General features: G+C 43.4%; 1 long non-coding RNA gene across 1 annotated transcript in view; it reads right to left on the reverse strand.

Annotated features, from left to right (window-relative positions):
* The window catches only part of LOC309528866, a 145572-nt gene that overhangs the window by 57423 nt on the left and 75967 nt on the right, over positions 1–12182 (reverse strand). The gene's annotated exons all lie outside the window — the stretch shown is intronic.

Genomic DNA, 12182 nt, shown 5'->3' on the forward strand with positions numbered 1-12182 from the left:
GGGACGGACTTCCTCCGCATGTGACCAGAGGTGGGTGTGGCCTCACCTGTGCAGGTAATGACAAAAGCACAGGGCAGGCAGCCACTCTCTCTCTCTGCCATTTTTCTTTCGATGAGGAAACATCTAAAGATGCCCTCTTGGCTCCCAGCCAAGAGAGGAGATAAGGACTATCTTGCTACAAGATAGATTCTAAATGTATGTAACCTTTTTAAGCTGTCTGCCTTCTGGGATCATATTGTGAACAGAACGTGAGTAAACTCTTCTATACTTTTATAAAGACTGTGTCGTGTCTTGTATTTTAAGAGGGAACAAAAGGGGAAATTACCAGAGTAATTATTATAGAGGTTCTAGCGAACCTGTGCACACGTTACTGTTGCGAACTTAAAGGGGAATGTTTATAAACTCTGCTGATATTTTGGGAACTTGTTAGCACAAGTTGGATAAGGATATGATTAGTCAATATATCCTCTCCTGCACCCCAGAACATTCCCACAGAATGAGCCCCTCAAAACAGGGTGGCATTAGCCATGTCAGCCACCCAGGCTTCCCACTGCATGTCTGGGTAGCATGGCCCCACTTAGCTCCAGTGGGTGGGGGTCTCTCTGGCAGTGCACCTGCCCCCACAGCACACCCACCCTAGACACCAATGGGGACACTCTGCCACTGGTCAAGAGACAATGGAAGAGACTGCAAGCCAGGGCAGTGTGTCTGGAGGTCCTGGGCCCTTGTCAGCCTCGCTGACAGGAGAAGGTGGAGCACCAGTTTGGCTGCAGGAGTTGCCGGAAGGAGGTGTACAAAGCGTCACACAACTGCCTTAGGGACTCCACCCTGGATTTGTGTAGGGTTTACTCTTTCGCCATTTATTCTCCCAAAGATATCCCAGCAAAGGGAGCCAGTTAATAAGGTCTCTTTATAAGCTATATGTTTAATTATGTTTTTAAAAAACTAATTAAGCAATAGCCCTGCCCCCCCAAACTAATTCAGGACTGGATCTGGGGCAGGTGATTGTCAGGTAGCCCCAAGGCAGGTCTACCTGATTCAGGTCCCCTCGATCAAGGCTGCAGGTCAGATGGAGAGGGCTGCACACAGTCTTAATAGCAGCTACAAAAGTCACAGAATCAGATGGATATAAGTATGTGACCAATGATTTGCTGAATGTTCATGATTGGCAAATATGAATTACAGCTCAGAATCCGAAGCAACAATTAATCAACACAACTATCACATTTAATGATCCACTGGGAGGAAAAATGTGACTAAAAACTGCTGGCTTCATTGTACAAATAAAAGCACAGTGGAATGTTCAAAAAATGATCAAAACTGATGGTAATTCCTGCAGAGACTCCTTAATGTTCAAAGTGCAGCCTGAGCCAAGAAACCTACCGTGCCTCATGGCAGAGCTGGTCCTGGAGAATAGAGCTTTGTGAGTTCTGTTTGCAGAACACTGTTGGCAAGCACTTAGTTAACTTAGAAAACTTTCTATGTTATTACTTTGAAGTATGCTTTTGAATTCTCAAACATACCAGCTTAAGTCAACATTGCAACATAATGAAGGCACTCTGTTCTTTCCTCCTGGAAACAAATAGCCCATCACGTTATTGTCAGAGACTGTTAATGTTGTCCCTTGTACGCTCATTGAAATCTCTTTCCCTATTGTTCATTCACTTAAGGAGAAGTTGATTACGACACATGATCTCTCTTTGTGGTCAACTGTTAGCCAATCATCGACTGATGAGGCAAGGCACCAATGTCTTCATTAGCCTAAGCACATTGCCTACATACACAAAGGCAAGAGTCAATATGTGAGCGTCTATCTGGATGGGGAGTTGTGTCTTCCAGTGGGTCCTGCCTCCTATGTAGTAGTGGGAGCTGCACACACAGTTTTCCAAACAGTAGAAAACTGGGGAAAGGGAGAACCGATAGAATAACATGAAAAGGACATGGGTAGTGGATGGAATCCTGAATGGCAGTCACCCTAAAATGTTATGCTGCAGGTCCCGTTTTGAAAGGGTCAATAATAATTATATTTTCTTCATTATTATTTTTTTAAGACAAGCTTTCCACTAGAAATGGATTGTGAGCATGGCATTATAGGCTCCCTGATTTTGAGGCCAGGAATAACCAAACTTTAAGCCCTAAATGCTGACCCAGCCACAGTGTGCATGCACATACACAGCGGAAAAGCACCAAAAGAGACAAATATTTAAATGGTGTAGATTTATAGAAGCCACAAGTCACAGATAAGCCCTGCTTTCTCTGCTTTTCAGCCGTGATCCCGCTCAATCTGTGCATGTTTGGCTGGTTACATTGTTGTACAACTCTGCTCCTCAGGTAAGACTTTTGTGAATTTGCCAGTTTGGACATTCATAGAAGACTTCTTCCCAGAAAATTGATTCCTGTTCATTTTGCTAAACCAATTATTTGAATCACCTCCAAGGACATCTTGTCAGGGAACGAACGACCACCTTTGTACTCACCGTGCAAGGTTCCTTCAAGTCTGCATTGGCCCAGTGTTGCCATTCACAAGCAGAGCCTGTGTATCAGAATACGCCTGTAAAAATCGCCTTAAAACAGGACTGTCATACTGAAGCTCCCAACCCCTAGCAGAGCCAGTGAGCTTCCTACCCAGCAAGCAAGGTGGAGAGCTTAAAAGCTCTTTCCACATAGGGTGACTGCTGCTCCTATTCCAGATTGTATTTCTCTTTCTCTGTTAAGTACAGGGGATGGATGTTGAACTTGCCATTGGGCAGGGGGTTATTTGGGTAAACTTTTAATTCAAATAACAGCTTTCTGTCAGCAAACCTATGTATTAGAGACCAAAAGTTTTCCTGTACATCCCTATCTGGTCACAATTAGAGAGGTATTTACAAAGCAACCCATTTCCTAAATCCAAAGAATCCCCCTACAATGGTTTGGATTCCTGCTTGCCGTTCAGATTCTCTCTCTCTCTCTCTCCCTCTCTCTCTCCCTCTCTCTCTCTCTCTCTCTCTCTCTCTCTGTGTGTGTGTGTTTATATTCGAATGTGTAATAAAGAAATGTACGTGTTATGGAAGAAACCAATAAGGCTTAATGCAGAACTGGTACTGCCCACCTTCATAACTCAGAAGAGTTCAGGTTTTCGTTAGGGCAACATTTTTCAGAGCTCACTGGGAGCTGTCCAGGGTACTGATTCCTTCCAGGACTTGACAACAAACCTGATCTGACCAGGCCCGTCCATTTCCCTCGCAAGTCATAAGCCCCAGCAGAGCATGTCAAGGAAGGGGTCGCTTTCCCGACTCCTCCCTCCAAGCTACTAATCAATCACACGCAGGCACCGGAAGGGTTACCAGGCTTTATCTGGCACCAGCTACAGAACATCAAACAGCAAGTCGAATACCTGCCATGTTCTCTCCCTCCTCCAGCAGTTTAACTCAAAGATTTATAGGGGCTGGGGGATGCTGGCAACCAGCCAGCCCCATCACATGCTCCCACTTTGGGGACTAACTGTTACCACCTGCCTGAAGGGCCCCACCCAGCAATACTTGGTCACAGGATCACTACTTCATGACAAGCCAAACATCACTGGCAAATATTCAGCTGGCCACACTTTCTATGTTATGACTTTAAAAGAGGGCTGAAGAAATGGAAGCTTAAGTGCAAGACATGTACTAGCAGTACATGTGAAAAAGATCTAGGGGTCTTGGTGGACCACAAGCTTAACATGAGTCAACAGTGTGATGCAGCAGCAGCAAAAGAAAAGAAAAGAAAAGCTAATGCTATTCTAGACTGCATCAACAGAAGCATAGTGTCCTGATCAAGGAGAGTAATAGTACCACTGTATTCTGCCTTGGTCAGACCACACCTGGAATACTGTGTCCAATTTTGGGCATCACAATTTAAGAAGGATGTTGACAAGCTGGAACGTGTGCAGAGGAGGGCAACCAAGATGATCAAGGGTCTGAACCAAGCCTTATGAGGAGCGGTTGAAGGAGTTGGTATGTTTAGACTGGAGAAGAGGAGACTGAGAGGAGATATGACAGCCATCTTCAAATATCTCAAGGGCTGTCACATGGAAGAGGGAACAAGCTTATTTTCTCCTGCTCTGGAGGGGAGGATCGGAACCAATGGCTTCAAGGTACAAGAAAGGAGATTCCGATTCAACATTAGGAAGAACTTTCTGGCAGTAAGAGCTGTTTGACAGTGGAATAGTCTCCCTCGGGAGGTTGTGGACTCTCCTTCCTTGGAGGTTTTTAAGCAGAGAATCATAGAATCATAGAATCATAGAGTTGGAAGAGACCACAAGGGCCATCGAGTCCAACCCCCTGCCAAGCAGGAAACACCATCAGAGCACTCCTGACATATGGTTGTCAAGCCTCTGCTTAAAGACCTCCAACTCCACCACACTCCTTGGCAGCAAATTCCACTGTCGAACAGCTCTTACTGTCAGGAAGTTCTTCCTAATGTTTAGGTGGAATCTTCTTTCTTGTAGTTTGGATCCATTGCTCCGTCTCCGCTTCTCTGGAGCAGCAGAAAACAACCTTTCTCCCTCCTCTATGTGACATCCTTTTATATATTTGAACATGGCTATCATATCACCCCTTAACCTCCTCTTCTCCAGGCTAAACATGCCCAGCTCCCTTAGCCGTTCCTCATAAGGCATTGTTTCCAGGCCTTTGACCATTTTGGTTGCCCTCCTCTGGACACGTTCCAGTTTGTCAGTGTCCTTCTTGAATTGTGGTGCCCAGAACTTGACACCTGTCATGGATGCTTTAGCTGAGATTCCTGCATTGCATGCGGTTGGACTAGATGATCCTTGGCGTCACATCCAACTCTACAATTCTTATGATCTCCCCACGGCGTGCTAATTAGGCTTTAGGGGATAGCTTGTATTAATGCTAAGGGGAATTCTTTTCCCTAAGCCTAATTGCTGGGGGGGGGTGATTTTTAGAGAGGGAAGAATCATCCCTCCCTACATACTGTGATCTACGTACATACCCACTTCACAGCAGCTAGGCTTATGGGGAGACTATTATCTTGGTTTCAAGTCTTTTTTTTAAAATAAGGTAACCTTCCATATGGGGGTGATTAGTGAGGTGCATGGCTATTGTTTCTTTCTGCGCACATCACCCCCCCCCCATTTACCCCTTATGACAATTAGCCAGCTTTGGCTGGTGACCCAACTGTACTCCTATCTGGACAGGGATAGCCTTACTATTGTTGTCTATGCTCTGGTAACCTCTAGATTAGGTTACTGTAATGCATTCTACATAGGGCTGTCTCTGAAGATGGTTCGGAAACTTCAGCTGGTACAGAATTTGGTGGCCAGTCATATTACACCAATCCTGGCCCAACTGCACTGGCTGCCAATCAGTTTCTAAGCCCAATTCAAAGTGCTGGTTTCGACCTCTAAAGTCTTAAATGGCCTTAAACAGCTCAGAACCTCAGGACCTCTCTCCATATGAACCTGCCTGGACTCTGCAATCATCATCTGAGGCCCGTCTTCTTGTGCCCCCTCCACAAGAGGTCCAGAGGGTGGCAACATGAGAAGGGGCCTTTTCTGCAGTGGCGCCTCCCCCCAAGGAGGTTCACCTGGCGCCTTCATTATACACCATTAGGCACCATGTGAAAATATTCCTCTTCAACCAGACTTTGGCTGATTAACATCCTATATAGTTTAATATGTGCGTGTGGGAGGGGGTCAGGGGGAGGGGGATTATTGGTTGGTTTGGTTTGGTTCTTGTTCTTATAATGCATTTTGTCTTTTTATCTTGTATTTTTTAGCTGTGAGCTGCCCTGAGATCTACGGATCAAGGGCAGTATAATAATAATAATAATAATAATAATAATAATAATAATAATAATAATATAGTGGTGCCAGTGTAGAGGGCAGAGAGATCAAGACTGGTGTTAGCTAGCAAGGGAGAAAGTGTGTGTGTGTGTGTGTGTGTGTGTGTGTGTGTGTGTAAATGAATGCATAGAGGTGAAGGGTGTTTATGGGCAAGAGAATTATGGATAAAAGGGATGGATCCACATGTCCTGCACACTTTGGGATCTGGTTCCTACCTCACCCCTTACTGGTATGCAACCCACAGCAGAGTAACCCTGAGAAAATCCTCTTTAATTATTTGACATTTAACATGTGGCAATATTGCAACATAATGAATACACTTTGTTCTTTTTTCTGTGAGAATATTCACCCTAGAAAACAAAAGCCCATCACATTATTGACAGAGGCTGTTCACTGAAATCTTTCCTGCTATTGTTCCAGCTGCAAAGTAAGTTTAAGTAGGAACTGTTCAAGCCAAAGATCTCTTCAGATATTGACCATAACCAGTGATTACTAGTTATGAGTCTAAGGACATTATGCACAGAAAAAACAGATTCAGTGCATGTCTGCGCAGCTACCTGGGGAACTGTGCACAAGTGCACAAGTGGTTCCCTTCTCCCTTACAGCAGTGATGAGCTGCACAAACAGAACCCTTTCAAAAGGCTACGCGGGAGCTACAATGGGGATATTTTGTCTCCCTCTTCACTCACATTGAATAAAACAACAGAACCCTTCCTGAAGACATATAATCATGCAATTGAGTAATGTCAGCTAAAACGGAAATCACTACTAATCCTCTTCCTGCTACCGAGACAAATAAGGATACCAAAATGCCGCTTGAAGGCACAACTGAGAACAAAACCTGTACAGCCTTTCAGGACACTGTGTGCTAGAAGTACATCTCTGTCTAGGCTACAAGCTCAGGTCAACAAACTTCGCTGGCTAAAGCATCGCCAAAATGCACCAGACAGCTTAACTAAGAACATATCCAGAAGATCTATCTCTAAAGATCTTTTTCATTGTCACAAGGGCCGACCCAAGGCATCTTGCTGCCTGAGGTGAAGCACAAGATGGCAAACCTTACTTCCATGTACCAAAGCTGGCTAAACTGGCAGCTGAATCTCAGTTCAACCCTGGCAATGGAACAGCACCCACCACCACACCTTAGTGTGGGGCAGGCAGATCGTGTGGCTTGCACAGCTCTGCTGCCTGAAGCAGCCACCTCACTCTGCCTAATGGTAGGGCTAGGCTGGGCCACCCTGCCATTTGATTGGCTTATGCTGCATTTATGAGTTGGGGCAACCCAGTCAAACAATGGGGTACAAACAATAAAATTATGAAGAGGAGGAAGATGAATGCAGCTATATCAGTTTAATAAACAAATTTCTGTCCTACACATTCCTTAACTTATTTATTGTTCAAGTTGAAAGCTAAAGTGCACCTTCTACAAAATAAATGCACATGGCAGTCATTGCAAGACTGCCAGTGGGAGAGCATTTATAGAAGTTCCTTCTTGGAGTTGCAGGTTTTAAACTGAATAAGTTAAAAACAAAGGTTTTAGAGAAAAATTTAACGGCGATTGAAAGAGAAAGGTTTCAGAATGAGACAGGTTTAACAGTGGTTAAGAAAGTGAAATACCTTGGGATTAATATTACAGCTAAAAATGGGAACTTATTTAAAGACAATTACGAAAAATGTTGGACGGAAGTGAAAAAAGACTTAGAAATTTGGTCAAATTTGTTTTTGCTTTTTTAAAAGATATTTATTAAAAAAAATTAAGATATAACAAGAAAAAAGAAAAATAAACATACAAAATAAAAAACAGTTAAAAACACATTAATTTTCAATATCATAACTTCCATACACTTATTTCCTCGGACCTCCTCATACCTCCCTTCTTTGTATTCCAGTTCGATTTGTTAGTTCAGCAAATCCTTACCATTAAACTTTTACCCATTTATGAAACCTCTTTTTTTTCATATCTCTTAAAGCATTACAGCTGGAAACTGCTTAGTTTCTATCCAACATCCTTCTAACATTCATTAATTTTACAATGTTTCTGTAAGTAGTCTTTGAATTTCTTCCAGTCTTCTTTCACCGACTCTTCTCCCTGGTCTTGGATTCTGCCAGTCATTTCTGCCAATTCCATGCCAGTCATTTCTGCCAATTCCATTCTTCCAGGGTGGGTAGATCTTGTGTCTTCCAATACTTTGCAATAAGTATTCTTGCTGCTGTTGTTGCATACATAAAAAAAGTTCTGTCCTTCTTTGGCACCAATTGGCCGACAATGCCCAGGAGAAAGGCCTCTGGTTTCTTCAGGAAGGTATATTTAAATACCTTTTTCAGTTCATTATATGTCATTTCCCAGAAAGCCTTAATCTTTGGGCACGTCCACCAAAGGTGAAAGAATGTACCTTCCGTTTCTTTACATTTCCAACATTTGTTATTGGGCAAATGATAGATTTTTGCAAGCTTGACTGGGGTCATGTACCACCTGTATATCATTTTCATAATATTCTCTCTTAAGGCATTACATGCCGTAAACTTCATACCTGTGGTCCATAACTGTTCCCAGTCAGCAAACATAATATTATGTCCAACATCCTGTGCCCATTTAATCATAACAGATTTCACCATTTCATCCTGAGTATTCCATTTCAACAGCAAATTATACATTCTTGACAAATTCTTAGCTTTGGGTTCTAACAGTTCTGTTTCTAATTTTGACTTTTCCACCTGGAAGCCAATTTTCTTATCCAAATTATATGTCTCCATTATCTGATAATAATGAAGCCAGTCTCTCACTTTGTTTTTTAATTTCTCAAAACTCTGCAATTTCAATCTATCTCCGTCTTGTTCCAAAATTTCCCAGTATGTCAGCCATTTGGCCTCCATACTGAGCTTTTTCAAAGCTTTTGCTTCCATTGGTGACAGCCACCTTGGGGTTTTATTTTCCAACAAGTCCTTATATCTTATCCAAACATTAAACAAAGCTTTCCTGACAATATGATTTTTAAATGCTTTATGAGCTTTGACCTTATCATACCATAAATATGCATGCCAACCAAATACATTGTTAAAACCTTCTAAATCCAAAATGTCTGTGTTTTCAAGAAGTAGCCATTCTTTCAACCAGCAAAATGCTGCTGATTCATAGTAAAGTTTAAGGTCTGGCAGGGCAAATCCACCCCTTTCCTTTGCATCTGTCAGCATCTCATGCCACCAACACTCTCTTCATAGGCATCCTGAAGCCAAGCTTCATTACATACTTAACTTTCTCTAACATACTTCAGCCTTACTATCATACCAAAGTGCAAGGATAGGGAGGTTGGCAAAGAAACGGATATTTTAAAATTCAGGAGCTTGAGAAGTTCAATGTGACATTGTTGTTGTTTTTTGTGTTTAGGGGGATTGTTGTTGTTTTTTTGTTAAATTTATTACCTGCCTTTCACCAGCCGGTCTGGTGGGGGGCATTTGCAACAATTTAAAATTCAGAAATTCAGAAATTAAAAACATGGGCCTTTGGTCCTATTGTACTACCAAAGTCCCATGGCAGTCTCGAGCATGTCTTATAACCATACAAATGAACACAAAGAAGGCACCTCATGTAACTGCAGCAGCTGTACCTTTTTGAACCTCACATCCCTAAAATGCTGTGAGGAATGTGGAATCCATCATTCGCACTAAAGACAGGCTCAAACACGCCACTAAAGAGGAAGAAAATGTTGGGCACCTTTAAGCCCCTGTAAGAGGCATTTGCCAGTCAATGATTCTCAAATTATCTGGAACAAATCTTTCTTCCACTTTTTTGCACTGGAGCAAGGCTAAAAGGAAACACCGAATCTGAAATAATTCATGAAGCAGAAGAGTAGATGTTTGTGCCTGTCCTAACCCTTATAGGTAACAATCCTAAAGTCACTCGCCAGGTATTAGTCTCCACTGAAAATACTGAAACTTACTTCTAATGAAAAGTATATAGGATTGTATTGATAATTGTGCTTTCCCAGGTAAGCATTTAAAAAAAAATCCACCCCACTGTCACTTAATGTAAAGAAAGATAGCTATGCCAGCTCTAGGTGTGATGTACATTAGGGTGTATCCTGGGAATAATGAGACTTTGGATCCACCATTTCCCCTATTTTCAAAAAGGGGAAAAGAGAGGACCCAAATAATTATCGCCCAGTCAGCCTGACATCAATACCAGGGAAGATTCTGGAGCAGATCATTAAGCAAACAGTCTGTGAGCACCTAGAAAGGAATGCTGTGATCACAAATAGTCAGCATGGATTTCTGAAAAATAAGTCATCTCAGACTAACCTGATCTCATTTTTTGACAGAATTACAAGCCTGGTGGATGAAGGGAACGCAGTGGATGTAGCCTACCTTGATTTCAGCAAGGCATATGACAAGGTGCCCCATGATATTCTTGTAAAGAAGCTGGTAAAATGCGGTCTTGACTATGCTACCACTCAGTGGATTTGTAACTGGCTGACTGACCGAACCCAAAGGGTGCTCATCAATGGTTCCTCTTCATCCTGGAGAAGAGTGACTAGTGGGGTGCCACAGGGTTCTGTCTTGGGCCCCCGGTCTTATTCAACATCTTTATCAACGACTTGGATGGTGGACTCAAGGGCATCCTGATCAAATTTGCAGATGACACCAAACTGGGAGGGGTGGCTAACACCCCAGAGGACAGGATCACACTTCAAAACGACCTTGACAGATTAGAGAACTGGGCCAAAACAAACAAGATGAACATTAACAGGGAGAAATGTAAAGTATTGCACTTGGGTAAAAAAAATGAGAGGCACAAATACAAGATGGGTGACATCTGGCTTGAGAGCAGTACATGTGAAAAGGATCTAGGAGTCATGGTTGACCACAAACTTGACATGAGCCAACAGTGTGACGTGGCAGCTAAAAAAGCCAATGCAATTCTGGGCTGCATCAATAAGAGTATAGCATCTAGATCAAGGGAAGTAATAGTGCCACTGTATTCTGCTCTGGCCAGACCTCACCTGGAGTACTGTGTCCAGTTCTGGGCACCACAGTTCAAGAAGGACACTGACAAACTGGAACGTGTCCAGGGGAGGGCAACCAAAATGGTCAAAGGCCTGGAAACAATGCCTTATGAGGAACGGCTAAGGGAGCTGGGCATGTTTAGCCTGGAGAAGAGGAGGTTAAGGGGTGATATGATAGCCATGTTCAAATATATAAAAGGATGTCACATAGAGGAGGGAGAAAGGTTGTTTTCTGCTGCTCCAGAGAAGCGGACACGGAGCAATGGATCCAAACTACAAGAAAGAAGATTCCGCCTAAACATTAGGAAGAACTTCATGACAGTAAGAGCTGTTCGACAGTGGAATTTGCTGCCAAGGAGTGTGGTGGAGTCTCCTACTTTGGAGGTCTTTAAGCAGAGGCTTGACAACCATATGTCAGGAGTGCTCTGATGGTGTTTCCTGCTTGGCAGGGGGTTGGACTCGATGGCCCTTGTGGTCTCTTCCAACTCTATGATTCTATGATTTCGAGGCCCTCATCTAGCACATTTGTTTTCAGTCCCACTGCCTGTGGAGAATCCCCAGTGGTTTGGGCATTTTCAGCCATTGCACTAGGGAGACAGCAGCCTGTGGCTCTCTTCCAACAGTCCCTCAACTGCCCTCCCTGAAGGCTTGTTCCCTAAACAGGCATAAACAATTCATAAAACTGTTACTATGTTGTATAAAGTGTTACAAGAATCCAGAAAAAGTGAGATGCCAGAGCTGATGGATTTGGTTGCATGAATCTGAAATACGATGGTTCCATGTGCTTCTAGACTGTAAACAACTGCAGAAGATGATAGGAGGAAATCAAAGAGGGGGGAAATGCGTAATTCAGTCATACAAAATTGCTTTTCAAAAACTGTCAGCCATGGCAAGCTGGAGGAAGCCACGTTTAAGTGTCAGGCGGCAGTGGATCCAATCCCCACAGCAGGTCGCCAGGAATGGATAAGACAAGGAAAAGTTCTTACCAACTGCTTTTCATTCAATATTCACAGAGAGAGGCTTGGAAATGCAGCCTCTTGGAATAGTGGCGTTGCCCTGAGTCTCCACCCCCTCCCTCTCTCACATTATGCGTCATCCCTGTGGGAGCTGAGATGTGTCCTCTGAGCTCTGAGCTCTCTGCTCTCCTACTTTCAAGGCTCACTGGGTTCTGGGAGGGGGGTCTGGAATGCTTTCTAAAGTCACTGTGCCATCAGCTTCCTCCTCCTCTCCCATTATTTCCCAGCTTTCCCTCTCATCTGCCTCTGAGCTGTGATCCCCCTCAAATCCCTGTTGTAATTCAGAACTGTCTTCCTCTTCAGGGCCAGGCTGGGGAGGCAGTCTCTACCATTCCTCCT

The sequence above is a fragment of the Podarcis vaucheri genome (genome assembly GCF_965113315.1).
Source record: "Podarcis vaucheri genome assembly, chromosome: 3".
NCBI lineage: Eukaryota > Metazoa > Chordata > Lepidosauria > Squamata > Lacertidae > Podarcis > Podarcis vaucheri.